This window comes from Vulpes vulpes, chromosome 8 (assembly GCF_048418805.1).
Source record: "Vulpes vulpes isolate BD-2025 chromosome 8, VulVul3, whole genome shotgun sequence".
In the NCBI taxonomy this organism is placed as follows: Eukaryota; Metazoa; Chordata; class Mammalia; order Carnivora; family Canidae; genus Vulpes; species Vulpes vulpes.
Window position 1 is genome coordinate 60,895,956 of NC_132787.1, and position 15,666 is coordinate 60,911,621.

A 15,666-nucleotide genomic window follows, 5' to 3' on the forward strand; every position below is an offset into this window, starting at 1 on the left:
TAGGCACAGGTTTAGAGTCAGCATTTTTGGCTGGAGGGGCTCAGTAATCTATTTGGTTCATTGCCCGGCTCTCTCATAAACCATGAGCTATCGAGAGGAGAGTCTGTTAGTGGAGGAGTAAGGTAGGCGGCTCCTTGGAGCTCTCAGCATCACCTGCCTTTGATCCTAGGGGGACAATACCAGGAACCAGGCATCACTGGGCCGTGTGGCCTGAGGCACATCACTTAACCTCTCGGTGTCTCAGTTTCTAGTAAGATAAGGATGGTCTGAAAGGTTGCTATCAGGCTTACATGGGCTGATATATCTGGAGCCATTAGAAGAGGCTGAGGCCCAGCAGTGCCCCCCAAGGTAGCTCTTATTATTTAGGTTGGCACACCATGTACTACCAGTGCTTGGCACACAGTAGGCCTCAGCCACATGTGTTGAATGACTGTCTGACTCATAGCTACGGAAAAGAACATAGGCCTGGCCCCTCCATTGAGTCCTGGTCTACTGTTGTTAAGCAATGAGTATCTGTTGAGTGCCTGGCTGTGGTGGCCAATGGTGTGGCCACAGGACAGTCACCTCCTAAGGGCAGGAGCTGTATTTTCTGCACTAGGACAGGGAGATCATTTCACATGAAACCTGGGGGCTTTGATGAACTTGGGGACTTCTGGTTGCTTAGACCTCTCCAGGGGTGCTGATGAACTCAGTGGTTGGTGGCTCTGGGTGCTGAGTCATGTAACTCTTGCAGTTAGCCATGGCTGGGGGAGGGAGGGTGGCCAAGGCAGGAAGTGGGCTGCTGTGGCCAGGGCGGGCTGCCCTGATGACCTTCTGGGCCTCCAGGGCTCTTCCCAGGACTAGTGACCTGGCTCATTCATTAAACCACAAGTCCAAAGGCACCACCATTCCCAGGGAGGCTCGACTCGCCGACTTCCAGCCTTCCCGCCTCCCTGGGGAAGCTGTGTCTCCCTTCTTTGGTCCAATTTTCCATGTGGGATTTCCGGAGACACCAAATGGGTCATGTAATAGGAGACATGGTTCAGGAACTTCGTACATTTCTAGAATTCCTGACCCTATTTTCAGATGCCTGCTCCCCTGTGCATACCCTTCCCCAAACATACCCTTTTATTATGAGCAATATCCTCCTTTCCAGTGGAGAATAAGAAACATTAGTAGATGCATGAATCAGAGTTCCAGTGGGATGCGAATCATTTCTTAATTTGAGAAGATCTTTCTGCTAGACTCTGGTTAAGGCTTGCCTGAGGGGTCCTGGTGGGAAATGTGCAGTTTTTGGAATACAAATACATTAGAGGAAACTCCAACACTCTGTTATGGATTGGGGATCATGTATTGTTTGTTTACTTACAGCCAGGGGCTGCCCTGGCCTGGCCATCAGGGAACTTGGGAACAACCTTGCCTCAGGCTGTCTCAAGGAAAGTCATGTTACAGCTCTGTGTATCTGTGGGCCACAGTCACGCGTGGGCACATGCCCGCTATGGGCTTTCCATTCCTAGTGGCTTCCAGATGGGGAATGCAGACAAGATAGCTCTGACAAATGGGCATCAAGAAATGGTTGGTTATGGGGGACAGGGCCTCAGGCTATGCACAGGGAGGTAGGGAGTGTGACTGGGCAGACTGGGGTTCTAAGAGGACACAGGACCAATGCTGTGAACTAGAGGAGGTGGTTCCAGGAGGGAAGAGGGAACCTAGATAAATGCCCAGCACCACAGCTGTGAGCAAAGACCACACCTTGGAACAATTGGAAAAAGGCACCAGAGCTGGAGTGCAAGGCTTAGTGGGCAATGGCTGGACCGGATTTCAGTGTTCTGTGTGCCCCTCCTGCTGGGCCCTTCTGCAATGAATGTGTTACCTGCCCAATATTTGTGCTATGGTCCAGAGCCCAGAAACAGAAATGCTTGTGTGTGTGTGCGTGCTGGACCTTTCTGGATCAAGGACTGTGTCTCCTCTCCCCTTTATGTCCTTTTGCTGTCCCTTCTAGGGGAGTCTCCCCTTTGTGGGGCCACAGTGTGAGGGCTGTGAGGCTAACATAGAGGGATTGGCTGCTGTAGCCTGGGACCTTATTAATGGAGCACTGAGTGTAGCCAGGGTGCCCTCCTTCCCTCTGCTGAGGTGCCCTGGGGACAGCTGATTAAGCAGGTTGGCACAATGTCTGCAATGATTTATGGGCTACCCAGAAGCTTCTGCCTGGAGAGCTGGGCTGCTGCATTATTCATGGAGGAGAGCCATAAATCTGCCCCTGGAGCTGGCTCCAGCTCTGCCCTGGAAGATGAGGAGAGAGGGAAGGGTGAGGGAGGAGGGGCAAGGTGCTCAGAGTGTGGGGCAGTTCTGAACAGGCACCTGACCCACCCCTGCTTGTTGGTCTGGTGTGGAATGCCTCCTGGAAGTCATCTTGTCCATTTCCTTGCATTTATCTGTCTTCCTTTGGTGACTCTTGTCCAGCAATCCTCCTCTTGTCTATCCTGGACACCTGCTGAAGCCCAGGGTTCCTGCCTAAGGCAATTTTTAACAGGACTTTAAAATATCAGATAACATTTCTTGAGAACAAATGATTTGCCTAAAGCCCTGCTATTGGGCAGTGGAGTTCTCCATTAGCAAAATCCAGACTGAGCCTCTGCTAATCTTCTGGCTGCGGTTACTTTGATCTCATTCACTAATATCTCTGTATGAGAACATGCAGAGCAAGACACAGCCATAGGCATGAGAGGAACTATAAGTGCATTTAGCTTCTAGAACTTCAGTTTGCCTCAGAATTACCTGTAGGGGTGTCAAAACACTGATTTCTGGGCCCTGCCTCCAGTGTTTCTAAATCAGGAGATCCCAATTGAGGCATTTCTAACAAGTGTTGCTGATGCTGCTGGCCCCGGGATCACACCTTGAGAACCTTAGTGTAATTTAACCCAGTTTTGCTATGCTAACATCTCCTAATGAGGCAGGAGCCATCAGTAAAATATGCAGTCATTAAATTCATTCATTAATTCACTCAATAAACACTGACCTACTGAAAACCATAGATGTGAAAAGCCAGTTCAGCGGGGAGGAGAAGGACATGTGAGCAGACTTTGGGCATTTGCTAAGTTGAATCAAGCAATTTAATATATTCAGCCTTTGTTGTAGGCTTATAAATGCCATCACTGCCCACGGCTGTGACCTAAATAAATGGAGAAGCCAAAGTAGCACGCTGCTTTCTTTTCCAAGGCTGACTAGAGATTGCACGAGCTGAGAGTTAGTCAAGTCTGAAGGTACTGCTGTCTTAAAAAAGGAGATGTCCTTGCAAATTGAGAGATGAGAAAGTCTTCATGGAGGAGGTGAGACCTGAAGGATGAATTTGGGAAGGAGGATAAACTGGTGAGCATGGCTATCCATGCTAGAAGAACAATCTCTTCAACTTCACAGATGTGACTGTCCACTTGCTTTCTGAGCTTTAGGCTGTAAAACCTTTCTTCCAAACTTATTGGTCCCAGGTCTTCAGTTTCTCATAGTTTTTCATCTGCATCTGATCCTGGGACTTGCAGACAACAAATATGCTCTTCTCAAAGACTTACAAGTGCAAACAGAGTAAAGAGTAAAGATAGTCTGGGCAATGTCTGAACCTGGTTTAGGGAAGAGAATAAATCAGGAAGAGGTTTTGTGACAGAGCAGAAATGGGTTGCAAGGAACTATAATAGAAGGTGCCTGACTGGAAAAGGGAAGAGAGCATGGGGTAAGGAACAGGTTATTTAGATGTTATAGCAGGAAGTCCTGTTGAGACCTCCGGAGACTGTACCCCACTCCCATCCTACTGCTTAGAAGGAAGCATTTTAAAGTATTTTAGTGTTTATTTTGGTATTTATATCTATATTTCTACTAAATGAATGCATTGTTTTCTCCTTATCTATTAACTTCAGACATTATTGACTTTTTATTATGAAAATACAAACTCAGTTATACACACTCTTTTCCACCTCCTATTCTCCTAATATCATTATGTCTAGATTCTTAAAATTATCTTCAGAATTTTTATCATTATGGCTATAAATTTTGCTCACTGTTGACATAAATGGTATAGTCTAATTGCATCTCATTTCTTGTACAACTTTTAGCTTTTCTTAGAGTTAATAATTGCCTCTGATTTTCATTTGTTTTATTTTCTTTGAACATCTGGCTAAGTAATTTCACACTCTTTCATAGCTCTGTAAAATGCCTCTCAGTGCAATTTTCTGATTGGTCAAGTCTCCGAAATAATTCACCACTTTCATTTTTCTCTCCCCTGGAGTCATAACTTTTTGTACTCTGAGATCTGCAGCTCTATCTAGACTCCCTTCTCTCTCTGGCCACTGTACAGCCTCATCCTACCCCTTCCTCTCTCTAACATCGTGGCATTGCTTTGGCCCTTCTCTTACATTTATTCTTGGTTGCTTAGACTCCATGTCATATCTGCTTGCTTCTTGATTTACTTTCTTGCTTTGGTGGTGCATATTCTCCAATGGCTTCCTGAGAAATAGTACAATCATAGGAGATTCTGAATGTCTGAAATGCCTTTATTCTACCCACAAACTGCATTGAATATAGGTGGAGAATTGTAGGGTTAAAATAATTTCCCCTTTAAACTTCTAGCTTCTAGTATTGCTGTTGAAGAGCCCACGTCACTCTTATTCTCAGCCCTTTGTTTGGGTTATCGCATCTTTTTACAAGCTTGTAGAGGGACGCCTGGGTGGCTCAGTGGTTGGGCACCTGCCTTCAGCCCAGGGTGTGATCCTGGAGTCCTGGGGTTGAGTCCCACACAGGGATCCCTGCATGAAGCCTGCTTCTCTCCCTGCCTATGTCTCTGCCTTTCTCTGTGTGGGTGTGTCTCTCATGAATAAATAGATAAAGTCTTTAAAAAAAACCTTTTAGATATTTACCCTGGTATTCTAAAGTTTCATGACATTGGGTCTTGGTGTGGGTTTTTAAAAAATTGAATTTCAGTCTGGAGACCCATGATCTTTAATTCTGGTATGGAAGAACTATCTAGCTGGGAACAGTCAACCTAGGGAATTATAAGCAATAAAATGCTCAGTGGTTTAAGCCACTAAATTTTGAAGTGGTTGTTATGTAGCAAAAGATAACCAGAATAATGGGAAGAGAGAGCTCAGGGCTACACTGCATGATTCAGTCTAAAGATTTTTTTTTTTTATTCAATGTCCTATATTAGCTGGCTCCTTACTTCTACTCTCTCTGCATTTACATTCAGGAGCTTCTTTTTTTTTTTTTTTTTTTTTTTTTAAGATTTTATTCATTTATTCCTGAGAGACAGAGAGAGAGAGAGAGAGAGAGAGAGAGAGAGAGAGGCAGAGACACAGGCAGAGGGAGAAACAGGCTCCATGCAGGGAGCCCGATGTGGCACTCGATCCCGGGATTCCAGGATCACGCCCTGAGCTGACGGCAGGCGCCAAACCACTGAGGTACCCAGGGATCCCACATTCAGGAGCTTCTATGGTTTGGACATTTATTGGCCCCAGTTTAACTACTGATACTGACTCTAACATTAAAATTATAGCATTCAAGATCTCTACTGTGCTCAAGCCTAAAATTTGGCATCATGATGATGCATAATATTTTGATTCAATATCCTGACTATAGCTAAAAAACCTTTTCCTCAAGCTTACTCCTCTCCCTAACCTAGAATTTCTTTCTAATCCTTTTCTTCATACTCTGACTACATCTTTTGAGGAAATGGAATTAAAATTCCTTCTGTACAATGTCTTCCTAGAATTACTTCCACCATGCAGTTCCTCCAGCAGATGTAATACAGACCTCTATCAGACACTAGTTCTTGGCTGTTCATAATTTTAATGGAGACTGGGTTCACAGTCTCTGATGTGCTGTATGATTTTCCCTCTAAAAGTCTTAAAAAAAACTTAGAAAGATATGAAAATGTGTAACATAACTGAAAACCAAGGCTTATGAACAACATATTCTCAGATTATAAGAGGAATTCTTATTGAACACAATACTGATAAAGCTGTATCACAAAAGCAGAAACAAATGGCACACTTGTGTTCCATTTAACACAAAGCAGAACATTTCTTTTCACCTCCTCTGGTTGCCCTAAGGCATTCTGATACCAAATGAATTTTAAAACTATGAAACTGTCCCAGGACTGTGTGAGTGCTGCTTATTTTGCCTTCCCACTAACATCTCTACGTTCATTTGGAGACTGAAACTGCTGCAAAAAAGGAGGGCAATATAGGGTGACCTCATAATAATGCTCTGCATTCAAAGAGGTGTACTACCCTCATGTGTAGCCCCACACCTGTGGGTGGGACAGAATAGCAAAGCATTCTGGGAATCATAGTTTCAAAGTTCCAGCAAGCCATGAAGTAGGGATATGAAGAGACTCTGCCATAGTATGGCAGTACCATATTCAAAGAAAGCCTGGGAACCAGATCTTGGGAATTGGGCTGAGGTCTCCTATAAAATATAGAACCCTCAAAAGCCCTGCAGGTATAGCTATGAGAAGGGGATTCAGCTGATTCCAAATAAACAGTGAAGGCACCAAGAGAAATCTACACATTTTGTTTGATGCTAAATGGAATCCTGATATGTCTCTTTTATTTTGAAAAGTGAATTAAAAGGGAAAACACTTAACTTGATCTATTTTAAAAAGATGAACTATGGAACATGAGAAAGGAAACTTTATCTTGATGACTCAGATGTGCAAAGAGTAACAAGAATTCAATTTTAGAAAATTGTTTGGAACTCTCACTAAGATGCAAAACAAAATGTGGCCTCTGAGCAGCTAAAGAAAATCATAAGGAGAGAGAAGACCAAGATGAAATAAGATAAAATGAAAAGATGCCAAAGTGAGGTGAAAAGGGAAAGGAGGACACATGATGAGATCAGCACTGGGTGTTATACTATGTGTTTGCAAGTTGAATTTAAATAAAGTATTTTAAAAAAGAAAAGAAAAGGGAACTAGGTAAGATATCGGAGTGTGTCAAGTTACCTACCTTTGAAATGAACTATGCTAAAACCTAGTGACCTAAATCACACCATGTTGTTTTTCATAATTCTGTGGGAAGGAATTAGAGAAGAGTGAGCTGATCAATTCTTCTTTTCCATCTGGTGTGGGGTCTGTCCCATGGGGTGGTAGATTTAGTTAGGAAGTGACTGGAGCTGGAATGTTCAAGACAACTTCACTTCTCACATCTGGCAGCAGGTGGCTAGAGAACTGTGGCTCTCTCTCTCTCTCTCTGCCTGCGTTTCTTTATATGACAGCTAGATCCCCAAAGTGAGAAAGTGAAAGCTGCTGCCAACCCTCTTAAGACTGAGGATTGGAAGTCTATAATATCCCTTCTGGTGCATTCTGTTGGTTCAACCAGGTCACAAGACCAGCCCAGATTAATGGAGAGGGAGAGAGTCTCCACCTCTTGATGGGAGGGGATGCATGTGCACACAAGTTTAGGGGGAATAATTGACATTTTTGCAGTCAATCTACCCAGAAATTTCAGTTTCAAAGGAAGGCTGGAGAAGAAACTTAAAAACACTTTAATATCCACACCAAAGGAGAAGAGGAGTAGAACTGACACAACAGAAAATTGGAATGTGGGGCACAGATTTGAGTAGTTGTCCCAGAAGGTCTGAGTGGCTATAGAGATGAAAATAATGAACGAGAGAGGACAAAGAAGCAAGGTTCTTATGGAAGTTCCTTTCTATGCTTGTGGAATTTCCCACTTTAGGTGTCTTAGTGGCAGAACTGTCTCACACATAGAATCTGGAAAGGCCAGAATTCCATTTTCTCAGGCTGTTTGCTAAGGTACCAGCAGGTGACCTGTGCCAGGCAGTCAGGCATATGCATCTAGGACTTTGGAAAGGAAGCTTGTAGCACAAAGATGAAAGAATTAAGAATTTACTCGGAGAGTGTCAGCCCTGGGTTCAGGACAGCAGAAGCCACAGCACAAGCTGTTGTGTCCAGGTCCAGGGCTAGAGTGGGAATGCTGTGAGGAGCCCCCAGGGTTTAGCGGTAGCATCTTGGGATCCTCACTGGATATGTTCTGTTTTGCAGCTTGGTTGTCCTTCTGGTTGCTGCTGAGCCTCTCTATGCTGCCCCTTTTCTGAACCTGGGTCTTGTTTTGTTTTGTTTTTTCTTGTGTGTGTGTGTTTTATATTTTTGTAAGGTTCCCAATATCTGTTTAATAAATTCTTTCACTACTAATGCACCCAGAGTTAGTTTGGGTTGCTTGGAATTATGATCCCTGACTTGTATAAGGATATGAGCAAAGACTAACAGGTGTTGCTGTGGGAGGAAAACAGGATACCTGGAAGAGGCAATGATCACGCAGAACAAATATCTTTATCTTCTTACAAGTTAAAAGGGAATCCAAGTATGTGTCCAGAAGTGTTTTACTATATTTTAGGCAAGATAATAAAAAGAGATCCCATCTGGGTGTATCATGGAAATAATTATGTTTAATAAGAAAAAAGTATTATATAGGAATCAAGAAGTGAAAAAAATAGATTATCTGCAAGTTAGGATGACTTCAAACTTTTCATCTGCAACACTAACTGCCAAAAGAAACGATAACAATGTTTTCATTTTTTTAGTTTTGTAGGTAAGAGTTTGTGATCCACATTTTTTCTTTAAAAAGAATTATTTGAAGATGCTTAGCTTGAAACTGAGTGATTCTCACACTTCATTCTTCTTTCTTCTTTCTCAAGATTGATTTAGCTATTCTAAGGCCTTTGCCTTCCAGACAAACTGCAGAATAAGGTTGTCTATATATACAAAAAAAAATCTTGCTGGCATTTTGATAGGAATGGTAATCTATAAATCAGTTTGACTAGGGCTAAAATCTTTATTATGTTGAGCCACCTAATCCATGAATATGATATGTCTTTACCTTTAGTTCTGTTTTCCTTGATTTATCTCGTCAGCATTTTATAAATTTTAGCATATACATCCTTAGGTGTTTTGGTATATGTATACCTAGGTATTTAATTTTCTTTGGAGTTACTATAAGTGGCATCATATTTTACATTTCTGTTTCCATATGTTCATTGTTGGTATATTGACATGCAGTTGATTTGTGTAGGTTGACCCCATATCCAAAAACCTTACTAAACTCACATGTTATAGTTTTTTATAGATCCCATGTGATTTTCTATATATAAAATCATGTCATCTGATAATAAAGACAGTTTATTTTTAAACTATATGCTTTTATTCATTTTTCTCACCTTATTGCAGGGGCTAGGACTTCTAGAACTATGCTGAATAAAAGCAATGAGGGCAGACATTCGTGCCTGTTCCTCAGCCTAAGAAAAAACATTCAGTCTTTTACCATTAAGTCTGATGTTAGCTGTAGGTTTTTAAATAGATGCTCTTTATCAAGTTGAGGGAATTCTCCTCTATTCCTAACTTGCTGAGAGTTTTATCATGAGTGGGCATTGTATTTTGTTAAAAGTTGTATCATGGACTTAAATATAAAACAAAACTATAAAACTTCTAGAAAAAAAAAAAGAAGATCTTGGGATCTGGATGTAAGCAAAGAGTTCTTAAATTTGATGCCAAACTATGATCCATACCCAAGAATAAATAAAATAAAGATAAATTGGACCTTATCAAAACTGAAAGCTTTTTTCCTGTGAGGGTTTCCATGAAGGGGGTAAGACAAGCCACAATATTTGCAAGTCACATATTCAACAATGACTGGTATCTGGAATATGTAAAGAACTCGCAAAACTTAACAGTAAAAAAAAAAAAAAATCCAATTGGAAAATGGGGAAAAGACATGAACAGATATTTCACATAAAGAGAACACAGATGGAAAACAAAAGCACCTAAAAAGATGTTCAACATTATTAGCTTCTTATTCATCATAGCCCCAAATTGGAAATGACCCAGATGTTCTTCAACAGGTGACTGGTTAAACCGACTGTGGTATAGCCATATCATGGAATACAACTCAGCAATAAAAAGGACCCGGCTATTGACACATGCAACAATTTGTATGAACTTCCAGAGAATTATGGTGAAGGTGAAAAAAAGCCAATCTCAAAGGGTTACATGCTATATGATTCCATTTCTATAACTTTTTTGAAGTGACAAAATTATAAGACTAGAGAACAGAATATTGGTTGCCAGGAGTCACAGATGGGACCTGGAAGTGAGGGAGTAGAAGCAGGAGTGGCTGTAAAAGAGCAACACAAGGGATCCTTGTCATGGAGGAACTGTTCTTTATTTACTGTGAAAGTGGATGCAAGAACCTGCATGTATGATAAAATTCTATGGAATTAAAACACACACACACACACACACACACACACACACACACACACACACAAATACAAGTAGAACCAGGAAAATCTGAATAAGATTGGGTGAATTGACTAAATGTTAATATTCTGATTGTAACTATAGTTTTGCAAAAACATAACTTTGCAGTAAACCTGGTAAAGGATACATGAGGTCTCTTTGTGACTTACAACTACATGTCAATTTATAATTATCTTAAAAAGTATAATTAAAAAGATGAAACAGGAATTTACATTAGTCAGAAACCAGGCAAAGATGCCCACCATAACAACAATTATTAGCTGAAATTGTTCTAGAAGTTTTAGCTAATACAATTATTTAGGAGACTGAAAGAAGAAACTAAGACATAGGAAATGAAATTATTGTAATTTGCATATAATAAATTTTTCTACCTTGAAAACTCTAGGGAACAACAGAAGAGAGTTCATAAGGGAACCAGTCACAAAATGAACTCAGTTAACAAAGTCTTATAAAATAGCAATAGCTAGTTAAGAAAACAAAAAAAAGATTTCCCTGGCATGAACTATTGAAAACTGTGCAGGACCCATAGGGATAAAACCATAAAATGTTACTGAAAGGCATAGAAGAGGTCTTGAATAAATGGAAGGACATGCCCCTTGTTGGGAAGATTCAATATGTAAAAATGCCATTTCACCACAATTTAATTTATACCTTTAATAAAATTCTGATAAACATCTCCATGGAAGTTTTTCAGAACATAGAGAATAAAAAGTTCATTTGGAAAAATAAATGGGGAAGAAGTGCTTCATTATTACACAAAAGCATTAAGCATTCAATGCAAGAAACTAAAAAAAAAAAAAAAAGAAAAAAGAAAGAAAGAAAGAAAAGAAACCAAAGGAAATAAGGAAGAGTAACAAAACAATGAATTACACAAAGAAAAATAGTAGAATTGATAATCAGCAGCTCTTTCTTTGAAAAAAAGTAATAAACAAAATCTCCCTGACACTGTTCATCATAATAAATCCTGGAAGAAATAAAGTGTAAGAAAAAGTAAATCTGTAATTCTATTCTTATATTAGGAATAATGTAGGTATACATATTTTTTTAAAATTTTTATTTATTTATGATAGAGAGAGAGAGAGAGGCAGAGACACAGGCAGACGGAAAAGCAGGCTCCATGCACCACGAGCCCAACGTGGGATTCGATCCCGGGTCTCCAGGATCACGCCCTGAGCCAAAGGCAGGCGCCAAACCACTTCCCCACCCAGGGATCCCGGTATACATATTTTTTAAAATTAAATTTTTCAATTGGATTCTCTCTCACTAGCAGATTGTTGTCATTTTTCTAGCTTTGTAAATATTTAATTACCATAGTAGGTACGCTTTAAGCTCTGAAGTGATGATGAATCCAGGGTTCAAATACAGATCTTCATATTTAGTACTTCTGTAATAATGGCAAACTTTGTTAATGTCTCTCAAGTGCAGGTAATTGCACTTTGCTGAGTTTTTGGAAGGAGTGAATAGAATCCACAATGCATGTGAAACCCTTAGCTCAGTGCTCAGTATAGGCCCTCAATAGATAGTAAATTTTTAGCACCTAGGAGGCAACATTTGAAGTCTTTCCTGGCTTCCGTTAGGTCTTTCATCTCCATTTTAGATTTGTATTGTCAAATTTTAAAGACGGTCCCATTGAGATTGCATTGACTTTATAGATTTATTCAAGGCAGATGAAATCTTTACAATATGCATCTTTTTACCCAGGGTTTCTTTTTACCAGGAACAGTCCCTGTCTCTTCTACTCATGTCTCCTTCTATATCCTCCTGTGAAAATATTCTACATTTCCTCAATAGATGCACATCACGAACATCAAACCTCTAGGTGCTTTATAGTCTTTTGTTGATATTGTAAAAGGAATTTGCACCCCCCATTGGCTTTTCAAGCTGGTTGTTGATTTATGGGAAAGTTATTGATTTTAGAGTATTTATTCTCAATGGACAGATACAAAAAAAGTTTTGCTTTTTCCTTGCCAACATTTATCCTTTTTTAGTTGTGATTTATTGACTTCCATGAAAGAGCCCTATGTGCATAAGATTGACTTGGATTCCATTACTTGCAACCAAAAGAGTTCTGGCTAATATGTCTTGGAAAAGACTGAATTAAAAAAAATCCATTTGATGTCAGCTGGGATCTCCATGTATCTTTTATCTATTCATTTAAGTGAAGAGATTTCCTAATGTTGCCCCACCCCTGCATTCCTTCAGTTAAATCTGCTTGGTTATGCATTACTCTTGAAATGTATTGCTGAATTCAATTTATTTACTTAAGTGAAGTTTTGATTTCTTTAATCAGTTTTGATATCAGAGTTTTGCTAGATTTATAAAATGATTTGAAATATTATCTATATTTTTCTCTGGTCTTAGAACAGTTTATATAGTGCAGTAATGATCTATTCCCTGAGAATCTGAAGTACGTTTTGGGCCGATCACCTTTTGGTGGGTGAATCTCTAAGGGTTATTTCAAGCTTATTTCTCTATCTTTTTTCTCTCTTTTTGGAATCAGTTTGGTATTCTATATTGCCTTCTTCCCAGCCTCCTTGCTATTTTCCTTCCCTCCCTGCTTAAATACCAGGAGCCACTGGGTGGATCTGGACAAGGTAGGGGTCCACAAGGACAGGGTAGGCAGTGCTCATGGCCCTAACTTGGGGTGTCAGGGTTTGAGCAGGTTGAGGAGGAAGCCTACGCGGGGTGGTGGTGGTAGGGAGAGGAAATTGGTTATGGGGGTGGGAGGTGATCCAGTAAGTAGGTATATTAAGAATAATGAGAATCAGGTCCTCACTGTCTGAGAAGGGTATTACAATTAGGGAAAAGAAGAAAATTAGAATGATTCCTGTGGTACTGAAGTATGAGTGAACTCATGGTTTTCAATATAGAGCATAGATATAGCAATAAATGCATGTATTGTGTGTGTGTGTTTGGTTTTCTATTGCTGTGTAATAAAGGATGCTCAAACTTAGTGCCTTAAAACAACAGGACAAATTTATTATTTCATAATTTCTTTGCATCTAGGAGGAATCTAGGAGTGACTTAGCTAAATGCCTTGGTCTCAAGGTCTTACAAGGCTGCCATCAAACTGTCACCTAAGGTTGTAGTCTCACCTGTAGGCTCTATTAGAGAAAGACCCACCTGCTTCCAGTCTCACTCGTGGGGTTGTTGGCAGGGCTCACTTCCTCACTGGTTCTTGGCTAGAGGCACCCTCTGTCCCTTGCTATGTGGACTTCCCCATAGGGCAGCTCACAGCATGGTGGCTGGCTTCCTTCAAAGTGAGAAGGAGAGAATATTTAAGATAGAAGTCACGGTCTTCTTCTAACCTGAGCTCAAATGTGACATAAACCTAAACTTGAATTTGAACTTCCGTCAGATTCTGTTAGAAGCGAGTCACTAATGTCCACTTCACTTTTGAGAGGAGATGATTACATTAGTACTTGAATACCAGAAGGTGGGTTGGATGGCAGTCTTGGGGGGGCTGCCTACCACATATAGATGATAATGATAGATGATAGACAGGTAGGTAGGTAGGTAGATCATTGATAGATGATTGGCGGATAGATCGGGATAGACATTTTTCACGTCTGTGCTCTGAGAAACCCTAATAGCAATGATCTCACCTACTGTCCAGATTTTTGTTTTTCAAGTACCTTTCTCCACTAAAAGGACTTGTGAAGAAATGATGGATTCCAGGACTGGGGCAGAAAAAGTACAAGATGAACCTGGAACATCCTGTTTTTCCAGAAAGTAAAGAAGTGCTCAAGGAATAATGAGTACAGATCAAGAGGACATAGAGACCAGACTGAAGAGACACTAGCCAATCTGGGATAATTTGACAAAATGCAAGAGAATAGTAACAGATTTTTACTATAGAATGAAATAGGAATCCAATCTGGGATAATTTGACAAAATGCAAGAGAATAGTAACAGATTTTTACTATAGAATGAAATAGGAATCCAGGAGTCCAAGCAATAAAATAAATGAGTATATAAGTGGAAAGGAGAGAAAAACCTTTCCTTAAAAGTAGAATGTCAATCTGCTTGGTTAATTAATGTAGAAGGTATGATAGAATTTGAAAATCATCCTTTGGCAACTATTTTAGTAATAAGTGATTCAGCCAAGAACCATCAGTGGATATCACAAGGGTAGATGAGAAACTAGTTACATAGTCTCAAAATACTTTCCCATAAAGTAATTATTGGTTACAAAAGGCTCTGGAAGAAGAGAAACTTAACATAGAAGACACTCCCTTAACTCAGTAATCAAGGTCAAAATGAAATCATGTGACCCATGCAATGAAGAGCCACAGCCTGTGATGCCTTTGTTCAAAATATGTAACATGAGCAGCACCTGGGTGGCTCAGTCCGTTAAGCCCCTGCCTTCAGCCCAAGTCAGGATCCCAGGGTCTGGAATTGAGCCCTGCGTTGGGCTTTCTGCTCAGAGGGGAGACTGCGTCTCCCTCTCCCTGTTCATGCTCTCTCTCCCTCTCTCTCAAATAAAATCCTGAAAAAAAAAAAAAAAAAAGTAACATGAGGAAATACCAGATAAACCCAAACTGAGGGCCATTCAACAAAATAGGTGGCTTGTATCCTTAAATGTATCCAGGTCAAGAGAGTGTTAAAGAACGAAAATTTGATGAGTACATTTGAATATCTAATTGGCTTTATTAAGTGATTCCTGGATTGGGCAGCAACTTGTCTAGTAAGTAGAAACATGATCTGAAGAGGTTTACAAAATGGAAGGTTTTTATAGTCAGGAGGGTGGGACAAGGAAGTTAGTGTCAAAAGAGAAGAAAGGGTTGTTCCAGACCAGGGTCTAATTTGTTTGTTTTTGGTGGTGGAGTGGGGTTGGTGGTAGGGGGATGATAAGGTCTTTTTCCTGCAGATGGCCTCACTAGTGCTGACCAGGAAACTTCAGATCAACTATTAAAAATGTCCCATTCCCCAGCGTAAGGTGAAACTGTATGTCGGTTTGCTGTCGTGCGGGGCAAATGATTCCATGTTGAGCTTGTTTCCTTTTTAATAAGAGTAGAGAAAAGACTGAGGTCTCCTTCCAGATCGAAGGGTAATGACAACTAAATGTAACACGTGATTCCGGATCGAAGCTGCTTGCTAATGGAGATCATGGAGACAGTTGGCAAAGCTTGAACGTGGTCTGTGGATGGGGTGGTGGAAGTCTATTGATGTCCTGCTTGCAGGGGTTGTATCGGGATCTTGTGGGAGGATGTTCTTACTTGAAGGAAATGCACCTGCAAGTATGGGGCAGGGGGAGTGTAGGAGCCTCCTGCGGACAAATTATTCTCAAATGATTTAGGGGGAAAAGTTCTTGGCATTGTTCTTACAATCTTTCTTGAAGCCTGAAATTAGTTCTGCATAAAAAGAGG